The sequence below is a fragment of the Tamandua tetradactyla genome (assembly GCF_023851605.1).
Source record: "Tamandua tetradactyla isolate mTamTet1 chromosome 18 unlocalized genomic scaffold, mTamTet1.pri SUPER_18_unloc_1, whole genome shotgun sequence".
Taxonomy (NCBI): Eukaryota; Metazoa; Chordata; class Mammalia; order Pilosa; family Myrmecophagidae; genus Tamandua; species Tamandua tetradactyla.
Genome location: NW_027518250.1, coordinates 316,313 through 334,428, shown reverse-complemented (window position 1 = coordinate 334,428; position 18,116 = coordinate 316,313). Strand labels below are relative to the sequence as shown.

At 35.0% G+C, this 18,116-nt stretch overlaps 2 pseudogenes; both read left to right on the top strand.

The window, feature by feature from the left end:
• Window positions 1-224: 224 nt before the first annotated feature.
• Window positions 225-1,479, top strand: LOC143672831 (olfactory receptor 8U1-like; annotated as a pseudogene).
• A 13,446-nt stretch (window positions 1,480-14,925) lies between these two features.
• On the top strand, window positions 14,926-15,885 carry LOC143672856 (olfactory receptor 8K1-like; annotated as a pseudogene).
• Window positions 15,886-18,116: the final 2,231 nt, after the last annotated feature.

The window sequence follows — 18,116 nt, the reverse complement described above, 5'->3', positions numbered from 1 at the left end:
AGGAATGATTTTATGCTTATAAAAGGGACTAATGAGAAAAAAATGAGATGAATACCTAAAAAAACATTTCTTATTCTTCCTTTCATAAAGACTCCCTCCCACTTTCAGTTTTTACATTATTAACTTAATTATGAAGATAGCAGCATCTATAGGGAAATCTCTGTGGTAAGCGATTGAAATAAAACAGAAATATAGATATCTGTACTTCTGTCAGCATTGTGATAATGTGGAATTTAAGTCTGCACTGGAAAATGACAGATCTGCCAGTCATGCCAGTGCAGGTTTGTTTTATTCTCTTTATTAACGCTAACATTTCTTCAATCCAAACAATAGCTTAAACATTTTTAACAAGTCAGGCAGTAGCTTTAAATAATTTAATACACAAATGTTTTGAATGGAAACTAAGGCAATATGGACTGTTTCACAGCTTCTGTGTAATAGATTTTGAAGGATAGAATACTCCTTTCCCACAAAAATCTCTTTCTGCATTCTTTCCCATTCCCAGCTCACAGTTTGCTACTGATCCCTAAATTAGCAACAAAACCTCTTCCTTCTCACCCAGACATCCTGGAAAAACAACATTGCTCAAATAACCTGTACCCAGGTGACAGAACTTATTCTTGCAGGCCTCACAGATCATCAGGAGATGAAGATGCCCCCCTTTGTGGTTCTCTCGTCCATTTATCATTGCACAGTAATGTGCAACGTAGGTTTGATTCATTAGGACAGATCCAAGACTCAACACTCCAATGTACCTGTTTCTTAGCAATCTGTCTTTCATCAATTTCTGTTATGCCTCTGTCATTACACCCAAAATACTTAGAAATTTCTTAAGCAATCAAAATGTTATCTCCTTCAAAGCCTGTGCTACTCAATCAAGCTACTTGCTCACTTTCATGGTATCAGAGTACTTGCTACTGATTTCCATGGTCTATGATCAATACTTAGCCATTTATAACCCCCTCTTCTGTATGGTGACAATGTCCCCAGAAGTCTGTATTTAGCTTGTAATGGTCCTCTCTAGCTGCAGCTTCCTTATAACACTGTTTCATACCATCTTCACTTTATACCTTTCATTGCCACTCTATTAGCAACAACCATTTCTACTGTGATGACATGCCTCTCCTCAGGCAAACCTGCACAGAGATTCACTCTAAACAGCTATGGGTTTTAGTCTGTGCAGGTATCACAGTTATTTCTTTAGTCCTGATTGTTTTTGTCTCCTACATACTCATTATATATGTCATCTTGGTATGCAAAGGTGAGACCAGGCTTCTCCACATGTGATTCTCATCTGACAGTAGTGAGTCTGCTCTCTGGTAGCAGCCCAAATCTGGTCACTCCATTGATACTGATAAAATTACCTCTGTATTTTGCACTTTAATTATCACTGTACTTAACCCTCTGATCTATAACTTAAGGAAAAAAGAGGTAAACAATGTTTTCCAGTATGATTTGGCTCATATTCTGAAGAGATGATTTTTTGTGGTCAATGTTTCTATCCTTCTAGAGTAAGTACGTCATGATGAACCATCTGAGATGCCAATATCCAAAACAGAATCAAGCACTAGGAGATTCAAGATTTAAGTCCTGTTCCCTATATTCATCATATCTCCTGCTGAGTGCTATTTTCTGGGCCACCCAACTATGCCTTGGAGAATGCAGGAAGTCCATAATTCATTGTTTATTAATGCTTAATCAAACTCTTCCTTTATACATTTTATTTGTAAAAGCATGCACAATATTATGACTGTGCCTGCAAAACAAATAAAAAAGAATTCATATACACAACAAATAAACAAGGGTTTCCTGTCGATTTAGCCCTCTTTTCACAATGAATCAAGAAACCTGTAAATTGTAAAATAAAATCTGTTATCTCTTATGTTCACTATCCTTAGCAAAAACTAAATATACATTTTTTCAAAAGATATAAAACATCTAAAATATATAACATTCATATATTCCTTAAAAATTTACTTGAGAATGGTGCAAGGATAGTTCAGTAGGAGAATTCTCATCTGTCATGGAGAGACCTGAGTTCATTTCCCAGACCCTGTACTTTAAAAAAAAAACTTCCAAAAAAATTTACTCAAGCACAAATTCAACAATGAAGAGCATAAAATATGTACAAATTATGGCAAAAAGATAGTTATTGAACACTAACAATCTGGAAAAATATATAATGTCACTAGTTATAAAATAGAATGTAAATATTACTTTTTAAAAGGAGATGCAAAATTTAAGAAATAATGTAGTAAAAATGTGAATCTACAAAGGTGATGGTGCAGTTATACAGAGGAGGTAGGTTTTGACAAGAGTATGGTTCTTGAATCACTATAGTGATATTTCGTTTAGTTTCCAGTATCTTAGAGCAGCTAGAAGTAAAATCCTAAAATTGTGGAATTGTAACCCATACCAAGCTCTGAAATCTGTTCTACAACTAATTGTTGTGATATGCTTTGACATTAATGCTCTAATCAAAGGTTAATATTCACAATTGGGTGTGTCACACTTCTGTGGAGATAATCTAATCAAGTTTCCAACCTACAGAGCTGAATGAGGATTATAAGAAACAGCTGCTTCCACAGGATGGATCAGGATTAAAACATGCCTTTTCTAAAGCACATAATTCTTTTAAACCAGCTCAAGTTTCTAGTTTTAAAATGTATAAATTTTTACATCTAAATTGGAATTTTGCCTTCCTTTGTTTATAAATTAAATCATGTGACAGAATATTAAATATACATTATCCCCACTAATGAACTAAGACAGAAGCATCATCAGAATGATTGCATATTTGCAGAATAACTAAAACAGTTCAAGGAACAAGAATATTCAATTTAAGATAAGCTACTCTGGTAAAATAGAATAAAGCACAAAATATTTTATTTGGATTAATATTATTACTTTTATAAGAAATAGAAATTTAGGGTTAGTTTTAATTTGGATTGTTAAGTATAATAGTAGTGTTCTATGTGCGAGTTGTATGTCACAAAAAATTGTATATAGGCTATCCAAAATGAAAACTAAGTTAATATTATCTAGGGATTTAAGATTGAAATATAGTTATGACAGCAAAAACAAGGGACACTAAGCTTGAGAATATGAATCCAAATTTTTTAATGCATGCAAACAAATATATGATATGAACTAAATAAGCAATGGCAAATATTTTCAACATATGGGGAAGTGTTTTTCACTCATGTTTTTTTTTACAAATGCTTCTGTGGATAGTATTCCATGAATAATTTTATATAAGTATTTGAGTTGTAAATACTTGTTCAATTATTTTGTGTATGTACCATGTAGAGGTTTGGTGGGTCACATGTTAATTCTGTTTAACCTTTTGAGGGATGGCCAAATTGCCTTCCATTATGATACATCATTTTGCAGTGATACAAAATGTACAAGGATTCTAATTCTTTAGGGCACTCTCAAGTATGTTATGAGCATGTATGTGCCTTCTCAGATGTTCTCTTATATGTAACAGCTTTTCAAAAACCTTTATTCCAAAAAACAACTGACTTTTTCTCCCAGGCATTCAGTATGTCTATTTTTAGCTTCAACTCTGATACTTTGCCTCTGGTGGCAAGACTGTCTTTCTGTATTTTCCCAAAACGCCCTCTGTTTAGCTACTTTTCCACCTTGAGAGAGTTCCAAGTTAAAGAAAACTAAGTTAGGTGCTTTGTAACTGTACTTAATCCTCACACGACCAAACAGACAACAGCATTTCCTTGATAATAAGGTCTGTTCTGCATCCTCCAAAAATACTTAGCAAAGTTAAGAACACAGGCTGCCTTTAAAAATTCACCACTGCACGTGGAAAGTCAGTGGAGATAAGCAAAGTTAAACTGCCATAAAATTATCCTACAATATTGAGGTCAACATTTTCTTGATTTAGCATTTAATTGGTAGTCATAAAGCTCTGACTCTTTTCCAGAGCTCCAAGTTTATTGTGACAATATTCTTTTCTGTATTAGAGAAATAGTGGGTTTAAAAAACAATCATGCAGAAAATATGAATTTTCATATACAACACTGTATTAGTCAGGATTCTCTAGAGATACAGAACCAACAGAAGAGATCTATAAATGTGAGATTTCTAAAGATGTCTCATGCAACCTTGAGATGGAAGAGCTCAAAATTTGTAAGACAGGCTGTAAAGCTAGCAGCTCTGGTGAAGGGTCTGGATGAACTCCACAGGAGTGTCTTGCTGGCTTAAGAAGAAATGAATCTCTCTCCTTCCCTAAAAGCCTTCAACTGATTGAATTATCTCATTGTGGGAGATGTGTTAGTTGATGACAGATGCAATCAGCCACAGATGCAGTCAAATCACTGATGATTTAATACAATGGCCTTCCAGTTTGTCAACTGGCCATGAAATACCATTGCAGCAATGGTCAGGCCAATGTTTGCCTGACCAAAGAACTGGGCATATCCATCTGGACAAGTTGACACCAGAACCTAACCATCACACCCTATTATTAATAACTTACATTAGTGTGGAACATATGGTATGATTGATGATAGCATGTTTTTATAATTGCAATATTAGCTACAGTCCATGTTTTAAGTTAGGGCTCACTGTTATTACAGTGTATTGCCACAGACTTTGAAAAAATTTTATTCTGTTATAATATATAAAATCACACATCTTCCCTTTTAATCACATTCAGACACACATATAAGTGCTTAATTGCATTCACAATGTTGTGCCAACATCATCACCATCCATTAATAGACTATCACCATCATTCCATATAGGAACCCTGTACATTATAGGCCTGAGGTTACTCAATCCCCTGGAAATCTATATTCTAGACTCTATGAGTTCCTTATTCTAATTAATTCCAATCAGTGAGATGATACAATTTTAGCATTTTGTGTCTGGCTTATCTCTCCCAACATGGTAACTTTCACTGCATCCATGTTGTTGCACGTATCAGATCTTCACTACTTTATACAGCTGAATAATATCCAATTGTATGTATAATGTACATACTTTGTTTATCAATTCATCTGCTGATAGACACTTTGGTTACTTCCATCTTTTGGCAATTTTGAGTAATGCTACTATGAAATTCAATGTGAAGATATTCTTTGAATTCCTGTTTTGAATTTTTTTGGCATAAACCTAATTGTGGGATTGCCACATCATATAGTAGTTCTATAATTAGCATTCTGAGGAACAACAAAACTGTCTTTCACAGCATCTGCACCATTTTATATTTCCAACAAAAATGAATGAGTGTTTCTCTTTCTCTGCATCCTTTCCAACACTTGTTTATTTTCTGTTTTTTTAAATGAGAGCAATTCTAGTGGGGTGAAATGGTATCTCACTGTTGTTTTGATTTACATTTCTCTGATAGCTAATGATGTTGAGCATTGTTTCATGGGCTTTCTGGAATTTATATATCTTTTTTGAGAGATGTTTATTCAAGTCTTTTGCCCATTTTTAATTGAGGTCTTTGTCTTTTTGTTGTTAAGTTGAAGGATTTCTCTATATATTCTGCGTATTAAACCATTATCTGATATGTGATTTAAAAATATTTTTCTCATTGTGTAGATTTTCATTGTATTTTCATGATAAAGTGCTTTGATGCATAAAATTTTTAAGTTTGATGGGATCCCATTTATTTGTTTGTTTGTTTTTCTTTTGTTGCTTGTGCTTTGGGTGGAAAGTCTAAGGAACCATTGCCTAATACAATGTCCTGAAGATGTTTCCTTACATTTTCTTCCAGGAGTTCAATAGTTATGTGTCTTATATTTAGTTCTTTAATCCATTTTGAATTGATTTTTGTTTAAAGTGTCAAGTAGGGGTGCTGCTTTTCTTTCTTAAATGGAGATCCAGTATTCCTAGCCTCATTTGCTGAAGAGACTATTCTTTCCCAGCTGAGGGATCTTTACTCCATTGTCAAAAGTCAGTTGGTCATAAATGTAAGAGCTGATTTCTGAGCCTCCAATTTTATTCCTTTGGTCTATTTGTCTGTCCTGTGCAAGTACCATGATGTTTTGATTACTGTGACTTTGTAATGTTTTAAGATCAGTCCTCCAAGAATTTTTTGTCTATATTCATAAGAAATATTGGCCTGTGAATTTCTTTTCTCGTGATATCTTTATATGGTTTTAGTATGAGGATGATATCAGACTCATAGAAAGAATTAGAGAGTATTCTCTCCCCTTCAAATTTTAGAAGAGTTTGGAAAGAATTGGAATTAAGTCTTCTTGGAATATTTGGTAGGATTCCCCTTTGAAGTCATGTACCTTTTCTTTGTTGGGAAAGTTTTGATTACTGATTCAATCTCTTTACTAGTAATTGCTTTGTTGAAATCCTCTGTTTCTTCTTTAGTCAATGTTGATAGTTTGCGTGTTTCTAAGAGTGTGTCCACTTCATCCAGTTATCTAATTTATTGGCAGCTTGTTATTCTTAGTATCCTTTTAGAGTCCACTGAATTTCAGCAGGGTCTGTAGTAATGACCCACTTTATCATTATTGATTTTTGTTTGTTGTATTTTCTCTCTTTTCTTTTTCAGTCTAGCTAAAGGATTGCTAGTGTTATTGATCTTTTCAAAGAACCAATTTTTTCTTTTGTTGATTCACTCTATTGGTTTTTGCTTTCTATTTCATTTATCTCCACTCTAATCTTTGATTTTTCATTCCTTCTGCTCACTTTAGATTTAATTTGTTCTTTTTCTAGTTCTTCCAGTTTTACAGTCAGGTCTTTTATTTGAAATCTTTCTTTGTTTACAATGTAAGCATTTAGAATTATAAATTTCCATGTCAGTACTGTTTAAACTGTATCCCATAAGTTCTGTAATGTATTTTCATTTTCATTTGCTTCAAGATATTTCCTAATTAATTTCTGATTTCCTCATTAACCTATTGGGTGTTTAAGAGTATGTAAATCTCCACATATTTGTGAATTTTCCATTTCTCCCTCTGTTTTTAATTTCAAGCTTCATTCTTCTGTGTTTGTAGAATATACACTGTATGATTTAATTACTTTTTTTACTTACTGAGACTTTTTTTGTGACTTAAAATATGGTCTATCCTGGAGAAAGATCCATGTGCACTCAGGAATATGTATTCTGTTTGTGTTGGATAAATTGTTCTCCATATGTCTGTTAGGTATTTAGTTTAGAGAATCATTCAGGTCTTGTATTTCCTTATTGATATTCTGGTTAAGTGTTCTATTCATTACTGAAAGTGATGTAATAAAATCTCCTACTGTTAATGTAGAATCTTCAATTTCTCCCTTCATATCTGTCATTATTTGCTTCATATATTTTGGGCTCTGCTGTAGATGCATGTAAGTTTATAATTGTTACATTTTCCAGTTTTATTTTCCCTGTTATCAGCATTTAATGAACATTTTATTCCCCTTAATTATATTTTATTACAATCTATTTTTTTCTGACATTAGTGTGACTACCCCAGCTCCCTTTTGGTTACCACTTGTATGGTATGTTTTTTCCTCCTTCCTTTCACTGTCAAGCTATCTGTATCTTAAAATTTAAGGTGAGTCTCATGTAGACAGCATATAGTTGGATTATGCTTTTATCTATTCTTCCAATCTCTGCCTTAAGACTGGAATAATTTAACCAATTTTTTTAAGCTGGCAGAAAATTTATTAAAGATGTATGCAGAGAAGGAACATGCAGGCAATCTTGCAAAGAAAGAGTTGAGGGGTGAGGGGCCTATAAACTGTGGGGCCATCTGCTTTTTATAAAAAAATCTTTTTATTGATAAAACCAAACAACATGCAAACATGAACATTCTGCCATTTGCTTTTACAATTTTTTTCCATTTGTAATTTTTATTAACTATTTTACTACTCTCCCCTTTTCACTTCTACACTGATGCTTGAGTGTAGATACTCAATCAAAGAGTGTTGGTTGGCTCTACCTTTCTTCCTCCTTTGAGATGCTTAATCTTAACTGAATCATTCAAGTGGGGTCCATTAGCACCCAGGTGCTGTTTATTGCTGTTCCCGGAGAGATCTTTATCCTTGTGGCCTGACTGCTTCTTAGAATTTGCCCTTTGCTCAGCCAGCCACCACCTTAATTCTAGTCCTACCTCAATTTCTCCATCAGAGATTTCCAGGTCCCTTAATCTTTTGGGAATTTAGGCAGATAGTCCATCTTCTGCATCTGCTTGGTTTATTTGCTCATGGATCTCCTTTGGGATGCCAAGAGGCTTTGATCTGGTTGGTGTTTGGGGAAAACAAGTGGGTAAACACTAGCCAATGGTCCCCAGGAAGTGAAGAAGATGACTCCCCAGAAGGGGGGTGGAATATTTAGGAACAATGAGGAACTTGATAGGACACCAGAATGTCCCCACGCCTACAAAGGAGAGAGGGTAGTGAATGGGAGATATGGAATCATCAGAGCCAGAGGCAACCTCGGTACACTGTCTTCTTTACTAGCCATGGGTAGGACTCAAGAGGATGGCCTGCCTTCCTTCAAGAGACAATGCAGTCCTTGGGCCCAAGGTTCATGTTGGTGAAACCTGTGATAAGGCCTCAGTGGGCCCTGAATTTGAGTGTTATCTCAAGATTTCTAGCACTATCTCTGCCAGTGGCCCTCTGACTCATAGTTGAATAAAGGTCCTTGAGGCTTGAAGACACAAATAATGTGACCTTCAGAGACAGGGCTCTTTTAAAAGTGACTGCAATAACCTGAGCCAATTCTCTGGTCTTTTGCTTAACCCTTTTTGCTCACTCCTCCTCATCCTTGTCTCAATTGCTAAAGATATGAAAGCAGTTTCTAATAGGTCATTAGTGGGAGTTTGTGGGTCCATAGAGAACTTTTGCAGCTTTCTCCAAATACCAGGCAAACTAGATGGTGAAATAAGTGCCCAGCAAAATGAGAATCTGGGCTTACATTAGTATATATTTTTAGGGCTTCTACTAACCTCTCCCAGAACAGGGACTGGTTTTCCACCTTCTCTGAAGTGAACACACTTAGCTTATTACAATTCGCTGGTTTGGTGGTACATTTTTCATGACTTTTAGCAAAGAGGTGACTATATGCTCTTAATTGGCTTAAAAAAAGATCATCAAGAAGATTTTCTCCTCTAGCATAGACTGAGATATTGGGTGTAATACAGCCACAAGTACCTCTCAGGTCCTTGTCTTGATAGAAACCCACACATTTCTAGGTGGAAATAGAAAATTTCTGACTAATCTCCTTGACTTACAGACTGGTGAATGGTATCGCAATTGAGACTCCCACTGGGAAAGTATGCTTCCCTGTCTTATAGCTTATATTAACTGCCTGCATTTCCCACTGTGCCTGGAAAATGAACTAGAGTAGGCTAACTTTCTACTGGCCACTATCTTGGGATCTTGGAGAGAAAATCACAAGGACTCCTTTCATTGGATACCTTTCATGAGAGATGTCTGGACTCACATCTCGGGGGTATTTCATGTGTCTTGTCAAGAAGAATTCCAGGACAATGTTCCCGAGGAGTTGGGAACTAGAACCCCATTCAGCACCTTTCATGAGAGATACCTGGACCTACACTTCCAGGGGAGGCATTTTCCCAGGCTTTGCCTGGAAGAATTTCTGGGCAACATTCTCAAGGAGTCCTTTCTCTACATTGGCTCAATGTTTGGGGAACATGGGAAATAAAGTTGTTAGATATTCTTAGGGTATCTTTCATGAGACATACCTGGACTTATGCTTCTTGGGGTTTCCCAGGCCATGCCCAGAAGAATATCAGCAATGCTGTCAAGCATCAGGGCCTTGAACCTTTTGCAGCACCTTTCATGAGAGATGTCTGGGCCAACATTTCCAGGGTCTTCCTGAGCTTTGCCCTGCTGAATTCCAGGGTACTGCTCTCAAGGTTTCCTTTCTCTCTGTCAGCCCAATATCTTGGGAATAAAGGAAGTAAATACACTGGACATCACTGGAACATGTCACTAGAAATGTTTGGACCTGTCACCCTGAGGTGGGAGTCTGTCCCACTTGAAAGAATTTGAAGATTATGCTCCTAGGAATAGTTTCATCCTCTAGTTTCCTGTTCTATGAGGGCTAAAAAGTGAGCATGCTCTAGAAGAAGTGAAACTTTTTATTCAGCCTCAAAGTGTCTCAATACAAACTAAATGATGAAGACTTGGTGGTGAGATACTCACATTGGAAAATATTCAATTTTTATGAGCACAGGTCAAAGGTGACTTCTTAGAAAGTTAAAGAGAACCCTTTGATTGGTATAAGAATCCTTAGCCCAGAATCCTGTGTTATAAAAGATGAAGGGGCTGAAAGCCAGATAGAGAAGAAAATAGGGGACTTTCATGGAGACAGCAAAAAGGAATTTTGTTAAAGAGGTGGAAACAGGATCCAGCAGGAGGTAGGGTCTGGGTCCCCAGAGTGGAGGAAAGGAGAGTGTGGGGCAATCTTGAAGAGCCAAGGAGAGAGAGAGAGAAGTAGGGGAAATTGGTGGGGCTTGATTTGGCTTCCAGTGGATGCCTGAATGACATGGGGAATAATCTCCATCAGGCCTCAAGGGAAGTATCACCTGCTACTCTGAGTCTCTTTGGATCTGCATGGCATGGAAATGGGCTCCTACCACCTCTGTGGAGGAAGCCAGAAGACTCAGAGTAGACTGAGCTTATGTCTTGGGGAGCCAGATCAGAGCCCCTAGATTTCTAGACATGCAGAGTTGCATGAAGATATAGGAGAAGATAATAATGAGCCAAGCAAGAAGAAAAGCAAAAATACATGGCCAAGCCTTCCAGTACTCATCAGTCCAGCCAGAGAAAAGTGTCTCTTAGGTGGCTTCCCAAAGTATGTTGCCAGATTTGCTTCTTATGTTCTAGGCCATGACATGGGAGAGAATTCAAGAGCACAGTGCAAAGTAAGGAGGCAGAAAATTTATTAAGTACTTATGCAGAAAAGGAACGTGCAGACACTCTCATAAAGAAAGAGGTGAAGGATGAAAGGTCTAATCCATTTCTTTTTTATATGATGTATGGTAGGGTCGTATTTCATTATTTTTCCATGTGAGTATCCTATTATTGTAGCACTATTTATTTAATTTTTGTTTGGCTATTTGCTTGGTTGGTTGGTTGATGTTTGCTTGTTGTTGGTTTTTTTGGGAAGTGCATGGACCAGGAATCAAACCTGGGACTCCCACATGGCATATCCCTGAACTACCCATGCACCCTCCTAATCCATTTATTTTTAACATCACTACTGATAAGCAACAATTTTTTCTGTAATTTTGCTACTTATGCTTTGTATGTCTTATACCTTTTTTGTACCTCAATTCTTCCATGAGTGCCTACCTTTATATTTATTTGATTTTTTTTGTTTTGTACCCTATTGATTGCCTTCTCTTTTTTACCTGGAGATATTTTCATCTACTTATCTTGTAGTTATTATGAGGTTAAAATTAAATTTCCTAAACATATAACAATCAAGTTGGGTTTGATACCAACTTACCTTTAGTAGTGTACACATATACTTCTCCTATACCCCAACATCTCCCTACCCTTTTTTGCATGTTTTACCACTTATATCTTTGTACATTTTATCCCTAAAACCATAAATTATTTGCTACTTCTTATGCTTTGGCATTTTACCACTTATTGGAAGTGAGAAATGGAGTTCCATACCAAATAATATATGATGATAATATTGGTATTTATAATTACCCAAATAGTAACACTTAACACAGGTATTTATTTCATTATGCTGTTTTGAACCACTGTCTAGTCCCTTCCCTTTAAGGATGAATAATTTCCTTATCACCTTGTTTGTAGTATAAATCTAGTTGTGATCAACTCCATCAGTTTTGTTCCTCTGGGAATGTTTTCATCTGTCTCTCATTTTTGAAAGAAAGTCTCACCAGATATAAAATGACCTGCATTTTTTTCTCAATGATCTGTGTAACAATAACATGCTATCTAACATGCATTTAACTGTATTCCCAGAAATAAATAATGGAATAGATATGGCAGACAAAACCATTACTGACTATAAATTTTCCTAATTTATAAAACAAAACAAAACATCTATAATATCACAGTTATAAAATGCTTAAAGAACTCAGAGAGGATAAACAGGAAAAAAAACATGCCAAAGCAGATCACAATCAAATTTTGAAGATAAATGCTAAAAAGATATTCTTAAAAACCTCCAGAGAAAAAAATATACATTACATAAAAACAACGAATAAAACAATGACCACATGATGACAAGTCTCCACCCATTGGGTGGGTCTTAATAAATTTCTGGAGTCTTACAAAAGAGGAAACATTTTGGAGAATAAAAAAAGATTCAGAAAGCAGAGCAGAATGACACAGCCATGATAAGCAGAGTTCACCATCCAGCGACCTTTGGAGATGAAGAAGGAAAATGCCTCCTGGGCAGCTTCATCAAACAGGAAGCCAGGAGAAGAAGCTAATGATGACACCATGTTTACCATGTGCCCTTCCAGATGAGAGAAGAACCCTGACTGTGTTCACCATGTGCTTTTCCAGATGAGAGAGAAACTGTGACTGTGTTTGCCATGTGCCTTCTCACTTGAGAGGGAAACCCTAAACTTCATTGGCCTTCTTGAAGCAAGGTATCTTTCCCTGGATGCATTTGATTGGACATTTGTATAGACTTCTTTTAACTGGGACATTTTCTCAGCCTTAGAACTGTAAATGAGCAACTTATTAAATTCCCCTTTTAAAAGCCAAAAAATAAAAATAAAACAAAAAGAATTACCACAGATTTCTTGGCAGAAGCAAAAAAAATCATAAAATATAGTCTTATGTAAACTTATAATTTTATATCCAGACAAAACTTCCTTGTTAATGGATATTGAGTCTCAAATATTGCATAATCTCTTCTTGAGAAGTCCTTCTTTCTTTTGCTTATGCATTTTATGTATGTTTGTGTGTATAGATTTGTTGCTTTGGCATGTGTTTGTGTTCAATATACCTAATCATGTTGTATAACTGAGTTGCTAACAAAGACATATTTCTGATGTTCAGTGTTTGGTGATATTTTATAATTTATCAGTTAGACCCAGGGACAAATACTTTAAACTTTCTCCCAATGGGAGTTTCAGAGAACAATTAACAAACATCCAAGACATGCTCCCTTGAGATATTCCTGCATTATCTATTTATCCTTGAATCAATGTAAAACTTCAAGAAAATGAGTCTCAGAGGGCTAGAAAAACACTCAAATCCTTACTGCAACAATGAGGATTAAACCTGAAAGAACACAAAGCTGATCCTCCATTAGGGTGAGTTTAAAACTTTGGTCTTTGAACTTTTTTCTCAGGACATACAACCTAAACTGGACCATCCCCACATGCTTTGAAGGACTTATGCAAAATTGCTTTTGCTTTTGCAATATACTTTTCCTTTATTAAGGTAAGTAGTGTTCTGGATATTTAGTGCTAGCATTTTAAATGTGACCTTAAAACTCTAAGCAAGCTGTGAATTTGAGGTTTAGTCTCACAGAGGAGCAACATGTAAAGTGTGTACCCAGATTTGGAAGCACCACCCCTAGGTATCTTAGAGGATGTAAGTAGTAAAGAAAGTTGTAAATAACTAAAATAAAGAACTAATGATGTTTTCCTGAACCCTGTTATTTGTTACTCAAGATCATTACCTTTTTCATCTCTAAAATATATAGAAGCCAAGCAAAAATATCACTGCAAAGAGACAGATGTGGGAAGCTTCCCCTGAACTCCTGCAAATGTAAAGAAACTTTCCTTACTTCCATAGCCTGATTAGTGTGTCTGTGCATTAAGCCAAGCCAAGCAACAAACCCAGATTTGGTGGGGTGGGCTTCATCTTCAGATATATTGGATATACAGTTCTATATACTCTGTGCTGTGTATTATATATAACACCTTCCATTTTCAAGTTAGCTTATGCTTCAGTAATCGATTTCAACTTTGATCTTTGTCCACTCTTGTAGGAAAACCTACAATAATATACTGTCCCTCTCTTTATTTTCTGTCTGCTCAGATACCTTAAAGGAGAGGCAGTATGTTGTGCTTGTTAAAAAAAAACTAATCTTTAGGCAAAATTCTTTTATTTTAGTCCTGACTCCACAATTTACTAGCTGAGTGATTTTGTTAAATTATTTAGCACTCTGTGCTTCAATTTCCTTATTTTCCAATGAGGATTGAAATATTGCCCACTTTTTATTACTGTGTGGATAGATCACATGTCTGACTGCAAAGTGCTTATGAAGTTCTTTGCACATAATAAAATATTCCTAAACACTGCTCGGCCTCTTTACATAAATGTTCAAGAATAATCAGAATGACAAAGTCTTTTGTATGCAGAAGAGATATGTATGATTGGGGGATCACTCAGAAGAAGTGATTCAATCTGCAGAAACAACAGGCAGATATGACAAATGCTATGACTTTTTTTACAAAATTCTAAAATCAGCCTATTATAGCATTAAACTTTGCACTGAGAAGCATTAAAACCCATATTTAATAGTCAGATGTTTCCTAACTAGCATCTGATTTATCACTCCTGCATTAATTTGGAAACTCTCTTCATGCCATGCTACTTTATGTAGATATGGCAATTTTCAAGAAGATGAAGTTTATAGTTTCATGTAGAGCTCTGTCTTACAAATTACTTGAAATTTTAAAAAGCTGAAAATATATATCTATTTTGACATACTGAAAATGAGTTTGGGTCAAATGAACTAAGTCATTGTGGATGCATGAAAAACAACTACATCAAAACATTTTGGATCTATTAAGGTATATTTGACCAAAATTTCAATGGATTAAGTGTTGGTGTATATAATTTTGGCATGATGGATGGAGGAATCTTTATTTAGATTTTGAAATGGAGAATATGCCCCTATAGTTTAGACAATATGGTCTGTGCTTTCTCAGAAATTGCATGCCAATATAATAAGTACTGAATTTATGCTTTATACACATTACCAAGATGAACCATATGGAACAACAAAATCATACTGCAGTGACCCACATGACTGAATTTATTCTCATAGGTGTCACAGATAACCCTGGACTGAAGGCACCCCTCTTTGCAACTTTTTTTATCATATACTTGGTTACAGTGATAGGCAATTTGGGCATGATTTTGTTGACCCATGTGGATTCCAAGCTACACACACCCATGTACTTTTTCCTTAGACATTTGTCCATTACTGATATTGGATATTCCACTGTCATTGGGCCAAAAATGATGGTAAACTCTGTGATGAATGAAAATACAATTTCCTACAATTGGTGTGCTACTCAGCTGGCAACCTTTGAGATTTTTATCATCAGTAAACTATTTATTCTATCACCAATGGCTTATGATCACTATGTAGCCATCTGCAAACCTCTTTTCTATGTGGTGATCATGGCAGAGAAAGTGTGTTGGGTGCTGGCTCTTATTCCAAATCTCTACAGCACTTTTGTGTCCCTATTTCTCATGATTAAGTTATTTACATTATCCTTTTGTGGCTCTAACATCATCAGCTATTTTTACTGTGATTGCCTCCCCTTGATGTCTGTACTCTGTTCTGACACACATGAATTAGACTTGATCATTTTGATCTTTTCAGGCTGTAATTTGGTCTCATCCTTGTCAATTGTCCTTGTATCCTACATGTTTATTCTTGTGACCATCTTCAGAATGAACTCAGCTGATGGGTAGTACAAAGTCTTCTCTACCTGTGGCTCCAATCTGACAGTGGTGTTTGTCTTTTATGGGACACTGTTGTTTATTTACCTGCAACCCAAATCCAGCCATACTTTCGATATTGATAAAATGGCCTCAGTGTTTTACACTCTGGTTATCCCTATGTTGAATCCATTGATCTACAGCTTGAGGAACAAAGAAGTAAAAGGTGCTCTAAACAGAATCTTAACTAATCAAAGCAAAATTCCCACTTAATATCTTAATGTTCATTAATACAAGATCTAAGAATATTTGCTTAATAGTCTGTCAGAAGGGTAAAATAAACTATATAAATGGGAATATTAGTGGTCAATGAGAATGAGGGGTCAGGTACATAATATGTAATTTTTTTCCTTTTTATTTCTTTGTCTGGAGTGATGTAAATTTTCTAAAAAAATTTTTGTGATGATGAATATACAACCATGTGATGATATTTGAGCCATTGATTGTACACACCATGTGTGGGAGGTATGTGTATGAAGATTTCTTAATTAAAAAAATAGTCTGTCAGAATATATATAGAATCAAAAAATAGAAGTATTTGAACAGATCCATTCTTCTATATTTTCCTCTTGTTATGAACAAAACACTTCCTTTTCTATCACTCAGTATTTTTCTTCTTCACTTTGAAAGACATTTTAGCTAGATACTATACACTCCCAAAGTTTTTCAAGATTCCATTGACAACTATATTATTTAGAAATAAGGCATTTCATACCAAATTTGGGGGGTAATGCAAAAAATTCTTCATTGAATTGCCTTGGCATCTTTGTCATAAAATAATTGTCCAAAAATAGATGGCTTTGTTTCTTGACCCTTAACTAGGCTCCTCTGATCTATATCTGTATTTATGGGAATGATACACCTCTAAATTACTGCAGCTTAATAGTAAATTTTGAAATGAGATTTTCTCCCACTTTTTCCTTCATTTAAAAATCATATGACTACTCCAGTTTCATTGTATTTCCAAAGAATTTTAGAATTAGCATGACAATATCCACAGAAATGCCTGCTAGGATTTTGAAAATGATTGCACTGAATCTATGGATCAGTTTGTGGCAAGTTGCCATCTCAAAAATCTTGAGTCTTCTAATCTATGTACATGACATATTTATATATTTATTTAAAGATTTAATTTCTCTTGGGAAGGTTTAATAGTAATTTGTGTATAAATTTTGCAATTTTTTGTTAAATTTATTTCTGAGTATTTGTTGGATGTCATTGTGAAAGTAACTGCTTTCTTAATTACATTTTCTGACTATTAGATCTTGATGTAGAGAAATGTATATAGGTTTAACATATTGATTTCCCCTTCAACCTTGTTCAATATATTAGTGCTATATATTTTTATAAGTTCCTAAGAATTAGCTATGTGAAGTATCAAATGATTGTGAACAAAATCAGTTTCTCTCCACCCTTTGTAAACATAATGTTCCATGTGCTTGCTGATTTCTAATTGTTCTGTCAATTAATGAGAGGGGATATTAAAGTCTCCAACAATTAATCCTGAATTCTTCATTTCTATCTTTAATTTCATCCTTTTCTGTTGTATGCATTTAGGGACTCCATTGTTATGCACGTATGTATTTTAAATTAGTAATTGTTATATTATCTTGATGAATTGGATTTTTAATCATTATTAAATATACCACTTTATGTCTAGTATCATTGTCTTAAGTCTATTGTGTTTCCTGTAAGTACAGTTGCTTCTACTTCTACAGTTACTACTTGCATGGTATATAATTTTCCATCATTTGAATTTAAACTTACTTTTTTCTTTTGCATGGGCAGGCACTGGGAATCTAACCTGGTCTCCAGCATGGCAGGCAAGAATTCTGCTACTGAGCCACCATCACACCACCCTAAACTTACTTTTGACTTTGAATCTAAAGTGTGTCTCTCATAGACAGCATGAGGTTGGATCTTTTAGGGTATCTAGTTTGTCAATCTCTGCACTTTGATTGAATTTTTAATGCAACTGCATTAAACATAGTTATTAATATAGTTAGATTTACATATTTCATTTTGTTGTTTATTCTCTATATATCTCAGATGTTTTAGTTCTTGCACTGCCCTCTTATTCCTTTTTTAATCTAAAATATACCCAACTTAATATACCATTTTAAATCCTTTGTTGGATTTTTTTGTTATAATATTGAGTTATATTCTTGGTTGTGGCTCTGGGTATTACAATATACATCTTAAATTAAAATATTTGCATATTAACTTAATTCCAATAAAATTAGACACTTCCCTCCATGTCAATTCATTACCATGTTACTATTGTCATGTACTACATCTTTGTATGTTGTAGTTCAAATACGGTTTTGTAATCACTGTTTGGTTAAGTTTATTTTAAAATGATTAACAAAAGAAAAGAGAAAAATATAAGTATACAGTCTTTTAATTGACCTACATACCAGCATTTACCCATGTTCTGTATCTCT